This window comes from Neopsephotus bourkii, unplaced genomic scaffold (genome assembly GCF_033783945.1).
Source record: "Neopsephotus bourkii isolate Nb327-2 ecotype Australia unplaced genomic scaffold, CSIRO-AGI_Nbou_v1 NB_1825, whole genome shotgun sequence".
NCBI classification, from domain to species: domain Eukaryota; kingdom Metazoa; phylum Chordata; class Aves; order Psittaciformes; family Psittacidae; genus Neopsephotus; species Neopsephotus bourkii.
Genome location: NW_026902298.1, coordinates 142,129 through 154,734, shown reverse-complemented (window position 1 = coordinate 154,734; position 12,606 = coordinate 142,129). Strand labels below are relative to the sequence as shown.

Below are 12,606 nucleotides of genomic sequence, written 5' to 3'. Positions count from 1 at the left end.
GCACTGATTTATCTAGTGACCTCATGCAACATTTGGGGCTGAAGTTCCCAAATCCCTAAATTGCATCTCCAAGGGGGAAACTCCTTCCTGAGCACTGAGTGTCTTTGGGGTTTATTTTCTGTGCTCCAAATACCAAACTGCAGACTGCTCCGCTAAATCTTCAGTGTGTTGTACTACAAGAGGCATCAAAGCTCCTCTCAAAGAGCTCTCAAAACCTCTGTGCAGCTGAGGGAAGCCTCTGGCTGCTAAAGGGATGGTTTTCATAAAGGTTTTTGTCTGCAAAGCTTGAAATCAGGCACCTTGCTCAGAGCCTGGAAGAGAGACTTGGCTTGAACCCTAAGGAGGTGTGCATCGGGAGTTAAGCTTTGAACTAGATGAAGGGCTGAAGTCTCACTTGTCTTAATAGACTGAGGTGGGATTTTTCTTTGATAAATAATTTTTGGGGGTCAGATAAACTTAAATTATCAAAAAGAAAAATACTGAGAAACTTTTTTCCTTACTCAAAATGGAAGTTCAGTGGAAAGAAGGAATAACAGCTCCTTTCTGGCCAGACTTAGGCACCATCCCCCTGGCTTCAGGGCATCACTGTGGCTAGTACGGACCTTCTGCCTAATTTTGCCAAGGGTAGGATGGGGTTTTCTACATTAGTCTTTGACTGTTTTCCTGGTTCTAGTCTCCTCCAAAGGGATTAACACTGGTTCAGGCCATTTGATAGGAAATACTTGCTGGAATCTCAACAGAGCACAGGCGTGTTGGGAGGTTTCTATACATACCTCACTGTGGGCTCACTGCAAACATCCTGCCAGGAAGAGGAAACATTTCCTCTGCCCCAGGATAACCTGCCTTCCTATAGAAAGAGAATTGATGTTTCCGGCTGGAGCATGTGGATGTGGAAGAGGAGCCTGCACATGCTCCTGCTGTGCCCCAAGGGTCGGCTCGCTGTTGGCCAAAGTCAATGGGATTGCTTCATGTGTTGAGTGGAGTAGGACCTGTATGAGGATGCTTCTTGGAGGTGTTCTCCAGGTGCTAAAGGGAGCTCGGGGCATTTAATTCACCCTGTGAATGCAGTAGAAGTCCATGTAAGGACTGGAGCTGGGAACAGAGTGAAAGCTGCTGTCATGCCCTAAAATCCCACCAAAACCTGTGGAAAATAGGAAGAAACGAGGCAGAGAGGAAAACTCCAGGAAATGAGGTGGGTTTTTTGTTGTTTTGTGCTCTTTTTTGTAACAAAATGTCCAAGAAAAGATTTCCTGCTGCACCAAAGGGACAACAGAGGAGGGAAGCTCTTCCTAAAAATAACCCAGAGCTGCCTGGCGTCACTAGACAGCTCCTCCATGGGGACCCATGGGTTTGACAGGGGATGGATCAGCCAGGTCCCCAGGGCACATCCACTGCAGCACTCTGTTTCTCTTCTGATGGCAATGCATTGATCCAAAGCAGAATTGACTCTTTTTTTTTCCCTCTTTCCCCCCCTGTGCCAAAAATATCTGTAGATCTATCATCTGAGGTGATGGGGAGGGAGGGAAACATATGCAAAAGGGAAGGGCTGGGAGATATCCTGGATTGCTTTCATGCGCCAAGCGAGAGGTTAGGAATAAAGAAGGTGAGCTGGGATGTTTCACAGAGCCTGAAGGTGTATGTGAGAGCAAAATGTGACTCTGCAGGTGCCAGTGCTGTGAAGGTGGGTTAGCAATAGGGCAGCACCTCTGTATTCTCAGGTAGGTTGAAATAGTGTGATAATTGGTGTTGATGCTTAGTGTGGGCAAGAGGGAATATAGCAGTGCCTGGCTGCCTCCTTGTGTTACTCCTGCTGCTTTCCGTCAATGGAAAGGGGAGTATGGTGAGATCTGGGTGCAGAAGACAAGAGGTGAGCTTCTCTTGCCATCTCTTCATGCCATGTCCAAAAGGACAACTTCAGCTCTGTCCCATCCCTGCAGACTCCAGGTTGAGTTTCCAAAATGCCAGTTTTTTTTCCATAGAATCATAGAGTGGTTTGGTTGGAAAGCACATTAAGATAATCCAGTTCCAACCCCCTGCCATAGACAGGGGTGCCACACACTAAACCATCTCTTAGTTTGATACAGAAATGGGTTGGGATTGCTCTGGTTCAACATGGCAGCCAAAGAGGTTCCTGGAGGAAGCTGATGCTTTTGTGGAGAAGATTATCCACCTTTTAATGCTGTTAAAATACATGCAAAAAGCTTTGGGACCATTGTTATCTGATCCGCTTCCCTGCGTCAGCCACAACTGCAGTCAGTGGGCTGTTAAGCCCCATGTGCTGAACCTGTCCTCCACTGCCTGGACTGGAAGGATGCTTTTCCCCAAACCAAGCAATTTCACTGTTTTGGGGATTCCTCCCCTTTCCCTGGGACATGAGATACCAGCCACGCTTTGGGGAAAGGGCAGAGGCTGGAGGACCTTTGGCATGACCGGGGCTACCAGATCCCAGGTAGTTATCGGGAACACAAGGTGCAATGTGAATGTTCAAACTAAACAGTTAGTTTGAATGTTCAGACTGAAACAGGGGAAGTGCAGGTTGGATATAAGGGAGTTCTTTACTGTGAGGATGCTGAAGTGCTGGCACAGGCTGCCCAGGGAAGCTGTGAATGCTCCATCCCTGGCAGTGTTCAAGGCCAGGTTGGACAGAGCCTTGGGTGACATGGTTTAGTGTGAGGTGTCCCTGCTCATGGCACAGGGGTTGGAACTGGATGATCTTAAGGTCCTTTCCAACCCAAACCATTCTATGACACCGTGACTCTAAGACACACTGAGTGTGAGGTGTTCAGCATCCCCAGGCCAAAACTTCCCAGATCTGAGCAGGTTTTCAGATCTTCCTCTATAAAACCAGGGGCACCACGCAGGAGGCAGATGGGACATTGCTGCTGTCAAACTGCAGGCTTCTCATAGCAGCCCTTATGACCAAGACAAGTGGCAGAGAAATGGTTGCAGCATCTGGAACAGTTCCATGGGGCAGTAGCTTTTGATGGCCATGATGGTCCTTGCGACCCCTCTTCAACGGAGACATAAATGCAGGAGAGCTTAAAGCCAGTGGAGGTTGTCTGGATGTTAACCTGATGGGAATCTATCCCTAAATCTGTATTTCTCTGTGGTGGTGACTTGGGCCAGGCTGGAGCAGGTTTGGCTGTTGAAATCACACCTTGTTGCATCTAAAACCTACATCTCCCTGGTGCTTCCTTGCTGATGGCATCCTCCCATGAGGGCATTGCAATCTCACGCCCCATCGCTCATCCCATTCCAGGACCCAGAGCTCCCTGAGAATAGTCACATCCTACAAGCTTTGGTTTAAACTTCTTTAGTTAAATAATTCCTGTCTTGAAAAATGCGAAAATAACAATTTTCTATTCATTTTTCCAAATTGCATAAAGTATTTGGACATATTAGAGGCCAGGACATGCAGGGAAAAGGCTGCTGGACCCGACCTGAGCTAAGCCTGGGTGGAAAAGTCTTACTCTGAAAATAGCCACCGATTCTTGCTCATGTGTGGCATCCTGGACAAGCTTTTCATCCAACCTTGATCAACAAGGTTGCAAGCAAAGGACGTTTTATTCATCCTATGAGGCTGTGCATAGGAAATACAAACAAATCCTTCCTGGGGTGCGGTTCTTATATGCTTTTCTCATATAACCTTGGATGGTTCCCGGATGCTCTGCATGGTGCCACATGATGAATTAATGATTGTAATCACTGGTATTTCCATGTTGTTGCCCAAAGAAACCTCAAGGCTCCCTGGAGGAGCTCCCCACTGCTGTAAGAACCCCACTTGGGGAGCATACAGGGGTGCTGAGATGCAGAGGGTGGGGGAAGATAGCTTTGTACAATCAAAGTGATGCTGTGAAAGGGGGTGAATGGGACAGTTTTTGCAAGGAGCGGGTTTGAAATGGGGTTTGTTGCATGTAGCAAACACTGGGCCTGTGCCTTGCTTTGGAGGCCCATCCTAGAACCAGTCTGCATTTCTGGAAGCACACAGATGAGAAAATCTCATCCACTGCTACACAAGAATTGTCCCTAAAGCCACGAACATGGGTTCCTGGAGCTGCTTATGCCTGCTGGGCTAAGCACAGAGCCATCTTATGCCCCTAAGCATCTCAAAACCACATCTGCTCCTACAGGTGACTCAAGCTGAGGTTGTCCCAGCTGGGATGGGGTTGAGGGTTCCAAACCAGCAGCGCTGGGTTGATGCAGTGATGTTCCCCTTCCCCAGCGCTGCTTGCAAATGCATTTGGAATTCAAGGGGGTAATTAACTCTTGGAGCAATTTACTGTAGACCTGTTCCACGCAGCAGTGAGGCAGCTGCCGGTAAATATGAGAATATCAATATTGCAGAGCAACCGCAGGGCTGAAATGAGTGACACAGCAAGCACGAGGTGATTTAATGCTGTAGAGGAGGGGAGGCAGGGATGCCAGAAGCCAAAGATGAGCTGTTTGCAGGTAGCAATGTGCTAATGAGTGGCATGTCAGAGCCTCATTAGCTCCCAAGGCAAATGCATGGCACTCAGAGGATATTAAAGCTCTGTGCCATCATAGAATCATAGAATCATAGAACAGTTAGGGTTGGAAAGGACCTTAAGATCATCCAGTTCCAACCCCCCCGCCATGGGCAGGGACACCTCACACTAAACCATATCACCGAAGGCTCTGTCCAACCTGGCCTAGAACATTGCCAGGGATGGAGCATTCACAGCTTCCCTGGGCAGCCCATTCCAGTGCCTCAGCACCCTTACATTAAGAATTTCTTTCTTATATCCAATCTAAACTTCCCCTGTTTAAGTTTTAACCCATCACCCCTTGTCCTGTCACTACAGTCCCTAATGAAGTGTCCATCCCCAGCATCTCCATAGCCCCCCTTCAGATACTGGAAGGCTGCTATGAGGTCTCCATGCAGCCTTCTCTTATCATGGAGCAGGGCAGAATCTCTACAATGACTCAGGGAGCACAACACTGCACTATAACACTATGGTGAACCCCATGCTACCTCTATCTTTTGGGAGAGCATCTCTGAGGCACCTTAATTTTGGCAAATTAAGGCAGAAGCAACTGCTGAGTTGAAAATCTGGCTCCATACATCCAACAGTTGTCACATCTCCTTTGGAGATGTCCACTCTGGCCAATGGGCAGCCTGCCCACAACACGGCAATGGGGTTATTTCAGTGGTTCAGCCTTGAAGCAAGAGCTAAGAGCCAGGTTTGGGAGAGTGCAGGGGACTGGGGGTGCCCAAATTCCCTTTGCTGAGCTAAAAATGCTGGTTGAATTCTTCCCAGAGCACTGTGTGAGTAGGAAAATCCTTGTGAAAAGGGTGTTAACCTCACCTGGAATGTCCATGTCTGCTCTTGAATGGATTTAAGGAAGGGAACAGTGGCTCCTCTCTTATGCTCCTCTCCCATGGATGTCTTCAGCCCCCCTGCCACAAGCTGGGTCTTGTACCAGTGATTTTCCCCTGTAATTATCCTTTCCTGACATCCAGCACCATGCAGACTGCCCTGGCCTATGATAATTCAAGACTCTTTTGCCCCAGGAGAGCAGGAGGTCAGGACCATGTGAGGCACACAGAAACTCCTCCCTTTAGGGCAATTTGAAAGAGTCTCCCTCTTGTAATAAGTCCCTGTGACTTCCAGGTGCTCTTTTCCCCAGCATGGCTGTCCCTTGTCTTTCTGTGGCTGTGTAGAGAAGCTGAAATGGGATTTTGTCCCAGGGGAATGCAACTTCACACAACTGGCAGGCACACTGATGTCCACCAGACACAGGCACAGGAATGTGCCGTATGTACATCATCAAGCATGTAGCAGCCTCCAGTATCTGAACAGCCCTATAGGGATGCTGGGGAGGGACTCTTCATTAGGGACTGTAGTGACAGGACAAGGGGTAATGGGTTAAAACCTAAACAGGGGAAGTTTAGATTGGATATAAGGAAGAAGTTCTTTACTGTGAGGGTGCTGAGGCACTGGAATGGGTTGCCCAGGGAAGCTGTGAATGCTCCATCCCTGGCAGTGTTCAAGACCAGGTTGGAAGAAGCCTTGGGTGAGATGGTTTAGTGTGCGGTGTCCCTGCCCATGGCAGGGGGGTTGGAACTGGATGATCTTAAGGTCCTTTCCAACCCAAACTATTCTATGATTCTATGATTCTATATGGCATTAGGATTCCTGGGAAGTTGTGAATGCCCCATACCAGGTGGTGTTCAAGGACAGAGCATTGGGTGCCATGCTTTAGTGTGAAGTGTCCCTGCCCATGGCAGGGGGGTTGGAACTGGATGATCTCAAGGTCCTTTCCAACCCTAACTGTTCTATGATTCTATGATCCTCAATCCTGATCACAAGCAGAGGGAACAGGTTCTTGGCTGACCAGTGAGAGCCCAGCCCTGCCGAAACTGAGATCAGGCTGATTTACCTTTCGCTCTTCCTGCCCTGTCATCCTCTTGGCATGTCCAGCATGATAATAAAATGAGATCTGTTAAGTGAAACAGCTGTGGCTTTGTTAGGAGATGAATTTAGGTGCATTCCAATGAAAGCACTCCCCGTGCACAGGGCTGGGTTTGCAGGTTCACTGCTTGGGAGGGTAGAGATTGAGTCTGCAGGCATCCCTTGGGAAGCCCAATTTCCCACCCTGAGATTCTCTCATTGAAACCTGTTTAGTTCTTCCAGGGAGGATTTAACCACCTTAAATTCATGTAAGCGGATGGGGAAGCCTCTTGTGATCTCCAAGCCAAGCAGGTCACCTTTAATTTCCTTTTCCTTCCATCAGTAGTGCTAGCATACGGGGGGTTGATTTATTAAGCGCTGAATAAAAGGGCTTTCGTGTGTATTGCTGTCAGAGAGATAAATAGGCTGCTTTGAAGGCAACTTTCTGGGAGGTGGCCGTGACTTTTATATATATCCATATGCATGAAGCAATGCAGACCCCTTCCTCCTAGGACATCCCTGATCTTTCAGGCTGTGTGTGGCTCTTCCCCAGCCGCCCTGTGCCATATAACGTGCTCGGAGTGGCGATCCCCAACCTGCCCCGCTGGGAGGATGATTAATGCTTGCAAAGTGCTTTGAGAACATCAGATTAGTAGGACAGAGCCTCATTATTATATTAGCAATCACCGGTTCCTTGGCCTTTTCCACTCCCGGCGCACTTAGCGCAGCATCTAAAAGCCAAATGCTGTTTACAAGCGAACCTCGGTGCGTTTGGATGCTTCAGGGAGAGCTTTTTGTGCTGTTCACAGGTTTATTTTTAATGATGCACCTGTGGTCCAGGCTCCACCGAGGTCTCCACGAGGCACTGCTCTGCTTTTCATGCAAACACTGTGCCGATCAAGAACAAAGACCACTGGGTACTCGCTGTTATAACTATAGAAACCAAATATTTGGTGCAACTATAAAAGGCAGGGGTGTTTATGGCTACGAGGCAAAAAGGCATTTCCAGCCAAACTGGAATGTATTTTAGTGCTGGAGACTATTTATAGATAAGGCAGCTACTCTAAATTTGAATCTTCTCTTCCGTAAGCAATTCTTTGTGCCTACTGGGATATATCCTTCTCGTCTGGGGTTTAGCAACGTCACTACAGGGAGTCAAAGCAGTTTGGAGTCATCCTATAAGACATAATGCCTTGTTTTCAGGGGGTTTCTCTGCAGTTCTGTGAAGCTGGAGGAAAAAACTTTGCTTGGGAGATGAATAAATATTTCCCTTGACTGTAAATTAAATATTTTGATGTGGAGCTATTGTTTTAACCCTTCCAATTGGAAAGTAAGTGTTACTTTGAACTGGGAAACCCAAACAGAGTTACGAAACATCAATTGTTACAGGGGCTCGTAGGGGGGTTAAAGGATGTTTTCTACAAGTAAATGATTTTGTAGAATTGATATGGATTAGCAAAATATTCCTTGCCATGTCTAACCTAAGGTTTCAGCTAAAAATCACCATTTCTATAACCACCAGACTTGAAGCTGGGGATTGTAGAAGAGAAATAACAGGGTGTAGGTGGGGAAATGTGCTTGTTGAGCAGCCTGAAGGTCTCTTGGGAGCAGGCTGTGTGGTGTTAGATACCACTTGGCCTTGCCCTGATCAGATTAAAATCACACCAGCATCTAGAAACCTTCTCCTTGACATCCAGATAAAAGCCAGTGGAAGGGTTATTTGTGCTTCTGAGTTCCATCATGACCCAACAGATACTACAGAGACCCATAGAGAAGCAATAAGATAAAGGAGCTTGAGCAAATGGTACGTGGAGAGACTAAGTCCCAGTTAGCAATTGCGGTGTGTTAGTGTCTTCACCTCATTCCTGCTCATTCTACTCTGTAAAACCCCCTTGGTGATTTCCCTCTTGTCCCTGGTGTTTACACCCTTCAAATATTTGCAGCCAGTTGAGTTGCCAAGCCCCTGCTAGGCTGCTGTTAAGCCAAGCTAAACACGTTAGCTCAGAAAGTCAGTCTCTCTGACTCCGTAATCATGTTTTGCTTTGTTCTTCCCCGAGTTTCCTCCAGTTTACTGATATTTTCCTGGGATCGGAGCACCTGACCCTGATGGTGATACAGGAGGTGCCGTCGTTGCAGAATACCAAGGTCCCTGTGCCATGTGAAGCCAGAAGGTGCTGGGTTTTATAGATGCCTCCTTGCTTTGTTTAAGTACAGACTGGAGGTTCCTGCATGGCCCCTTGGCTGAACCCAGGGACCAGCTAATATAGGATCACTCCCTGCAGGGAGATCAGTGGGTGCCTGATGGACCATCCATGGGCTCATCCAAGTGGGCTCATCCCTCTTGTCTTCTCCTTAGCAAAGATGGGAACTGAGTTTTGCCAGGCTCAAACCCCTCTGCAGTCCTTCAGAGATGAAGGGGTTTTCAGAGCTTTGCTCCCAGCTCATCCATGTGTTTCTGCTTTCCCCAGTAATACAAAAAACACTAATAAGCCTTATCTCTAGGCATAATGATACAGCTTTTGAAACCCAACTTGGCCCTGCTGCCGTCTCCCCAGCCTTCATTCTTCCATGCTCCTATAATCTCTCTGTTGACCTTGCTGGCTGAAACAAGGAGACATCCTTGGCTTGGCATAGGAATGCCTTACTTCTGCATCCCTAGATGCTAAGAGCAGTCAACAGGAGAACCTGGACTACACATGGAGCCCACCCTTGTTGTGAAGGAGAGCTGTGTTTGCTCAGGGTGGAAAACCCAGCAGAGTCCTCATTGCTTATTCTTGCTGGTGGGAGGGCGAGCAAGCCATGTGTAGATCCACAATGGGCTCCACTCCTATTTACTCAGCTGCAAAAACCACTTGAGCTTGCACCCATAGAGTCAACACAAGCCTCCTGCAGCAGGCTGCAGCAGCGTGGTAGGGCAGCATCAGGATGGAGTGGGAGAGTGGGGACACATGGTGGGTTTAGGAGGGTCAGAGCAAAAACAAAGGCCAGGATCCCTTGTGCATTAGGAGGTAATGAATAGGAGTGGCTTCGCTCAATCTCTTGCAGAGCACAGGGCGTATATATATGTATATATATATATATATATGTATCCTTGGGAACACCCAGCACAGGAATCTGGGGTATTTCAACCCTGTCTTTCCCAAACTCAGGAGCTTATACAAGCTGGGGCAGGAAAGACACATACCCTGTGCATCCTCCAACATATGGTGCTAATGTCCTCCAGCATATAATGCATAATATAGTAAAATATGGACCAGAGAGGTCCCATAGTTCAGTAATGTTGGTTCCTAGGGATGAACTGTCTGCAGAGGAGCTTGTAAATGAGGTCCTGTGTAAAAATACAGTGACTCTTTTATCACAGTGCCTGTAGATGCAATCCCTGCCTGCCCATGTTCATGCCTCAGTCCCCTTCTTGCTGCTGTGATCCAGGGATAACTGCACTGAAAGAGAGGTCTGGTGGGAGAGCCGTGCAAGAGGGATGAGATGAGCAGGAAAATCAGAATGAAGGAATGCAGGGGTGGAGGTGTGACATCCCAAAGGGAAGGGAAAAACATCTTTCAACATCACTGTGCACCTGCCTGAGCCACCAAAGGATCTGGGGATAGGGGCTCCCAATGAGAGCTGGACCTGTTCTCCCCTGGCAGCCCATGCAGGGCAGTCCCTACAGCCTCTGAGCACACAGAGAACCTCTCCATTCTCTTTGGAAAGCATCTGCAGTGTTCCACACCTCCAGGCTGCTTGAGGGACACCCCTGAAGGCCACACTTGGCCCAGAGGGTCTGGTCCCTTATGCAGGTTGACCCTGAAGAACATTTCCTTCTGGCCAGACACCGTGTTCCCATTCCAGGATGGATCCCAGATGTGAGTTAGCATTACAAACACATCTCAAAACCCTCATTTTCCCCTCCGCTGCCAAGTCCTCCACCCCCATCCCAATCCTCTTCTAGAGGGATGATTAACACATGCTGCTATGAACCTCATCAGTTACTGCTCTTTCCACCCCTCCTTGCTGCAGGTTCAGGTTCCCACTCACTGTTTTCTCCCTCTTGGTTTGCAGAAGCGTTGAAGGCAGAAGAATTACTCCCCACCCATCATATAACTGCACCTTTTCCCCCACCCAAGTATTTTTCCATACAGAAGCTCAGTCTTTGGGGTGTTTTTGTAACATCCATCTGAGGTTGGGTCCTGATTTTGTTCAGCTTTCTTCTGCAGTTGATTCTGTTCAGCCCCATTCTGTGTATTTTATCTCATCTAACACCCAGGATATATGAGCTTTATGAAGCTAAGAATAAGCAGGGATTAATGCATTTCATGTCTCTCTTCAAGGTCTCTCTCCAGGTCTGCTCTTAAGGCATGAAATTTGACAAAGTGTTTATGTGTCCTCCTGAACCTTTCTTTAAATACCCCCTTAATATCAAAGTTGATTTGCTTCAGATAAAGGGCATTACATGAAAAAAAGGAGCCCTGACAAAGCATTTGGACTTTAAAAGACTCTCCAGCACAAACCTGGTGTGATGGGCAGGGCACAGGACAGAGCTCCCAACCCCTCAAGGTCTGAAGGCACCATGCCTTTTGTCCTTACTGCACTTGCTAGGTGCTTTCTCAGTGATGAAGCAAATGAAGCTTTTGTGTCCTCTCTAATGGCCTGAGAGTCCTGTAGAGTGTGAGCACTTTGCAGGCCACCTTTATGGGAGGAGAGAGGCTTTAAGAGGCTTTATCTTTATGATACTAATGGAAAAATGAGACCTAATGACATCTAATCCTGCTCATTTCACTTACAGGGCTACTTTTGGTTGTAGAGCGGTGTTTAACACTGTCAATTTGGCTTGTCCAGTTTTGCCTTGCAGCGTCCTGCTCCTCTACACCCCATACACGTTAGTTTGAATCAGGTATTGCTGTGGAGCAAATCTGGTGATTCCCTTGTTGGAGGAACACAGGAGCAGAGAAAAGGATGGTGCAGGTCTGGACACCCTCATCTGGAGGATGCCCTGGCTGTGTGGATGCCCCATTCCTGGCAGTGTTCAAGGTCAGGCTGGATAGAGTTTGGAGCAAGATGCTCTAGTGGAAGGTGTCCCTGCCTATGGCAGGGGGTTGGAACTGGATGAGCTTTAAGATCCCTTCCAATTAAACCATTCTATGATTCCATACACCTTTGCTGTCTCACACGCACTGTGATTCCCAGCATGTGTGCATGGGTTCACCCACCAACCATCATCACATTTTCCATTTACATTATTAGAGGAGCCGAAATGGGGAGGATTTAAGGTTCTTTTCCCAGGCCCACAGGTTCAGGGAGGGATGGGGAAGGAGCACCACGGATACTTGTTTCTCTGGCTGTGTCCATGCAGTGCATGGGCTGAATGTTTCCTTTGTGGCTTGGTCTGTGAAGGCTTGTGTCTAGGCCTTTGCTCTCGTGCCAGGGAGTCCCAGCACTTCCATCCTGGAGCTGCCTCGCTGACACAAAGGACATCAGTCTGTGCACAACTTCCCCTGCTCTCCCCTTAGCCCTTCTGACAGCTCTGTGTTGGAGTGGAGCATGTTTAAGTGGGTCAACAAAGAGGTCATTTTTCCCACTGCAAAGTACCCTAATAAATTAACCAGTGAGGATTTTAATAATACATGAAAGGAGAGAGGTTCTCTGCTTTTGGAAAGGCTTTTCAGCTATCGGCGGGGTCAGCAGCTGGGTTAGCGGCCATTGGGATTCCAATGGGCATCATCCTCCACCAGTGACCATGCTATCAGGCAAAACAAGAGCTACCCCCCTTCAACCCACTGATTTAAGTGTTGTTAATGCCTTTTCAACACACATTAACAGGCAGATGGAGGAGCTGCTGTGGGGTGGCGGTGATGGAGAATTAGCTTTCCTCTCCACTCCTCTGAAGCCTGAAGCATACGAGTTTCAAGCTGGGCTTCCAGCTGGGATTCCAAAGAGATGGGGCTGGTGTGATCGGTTGGGGGGAACAGTAGGCTGTCTCAGTTATGCCTGGCTGCAGCCACTTTTAATGGAATAATTTAAATTTAAGGAGAAAAGGCTAATCCACAAAGGTCACACCGAACAGTCCTGTTGATCCCATTGCTGCTCATCTGTTCTAAAGTGGTTTTCAGCACCTCAGCTGATTTATTCCCCTTTGGCTTCCTTGATTTTAAAGAAGTCTTTCAACAAGGCAGTCTGTCGCCGTGACCTCAGGTTATTT

General features: G+C 47.9%; 1 protein-coding gene across 2 annotated transcripts in view; it reads left to right on the top strand.

Annotated features, from left to right (window-relative positions):
• GAB2 (GRB2 associated binding protein 2) overlaps positions 1-12,606 on the top strand; it is a 105,305-nt gene that overhangs the window by 41,374 nt on the left and 51,325 nt on the right. The window lies entirely within an intron of this gene.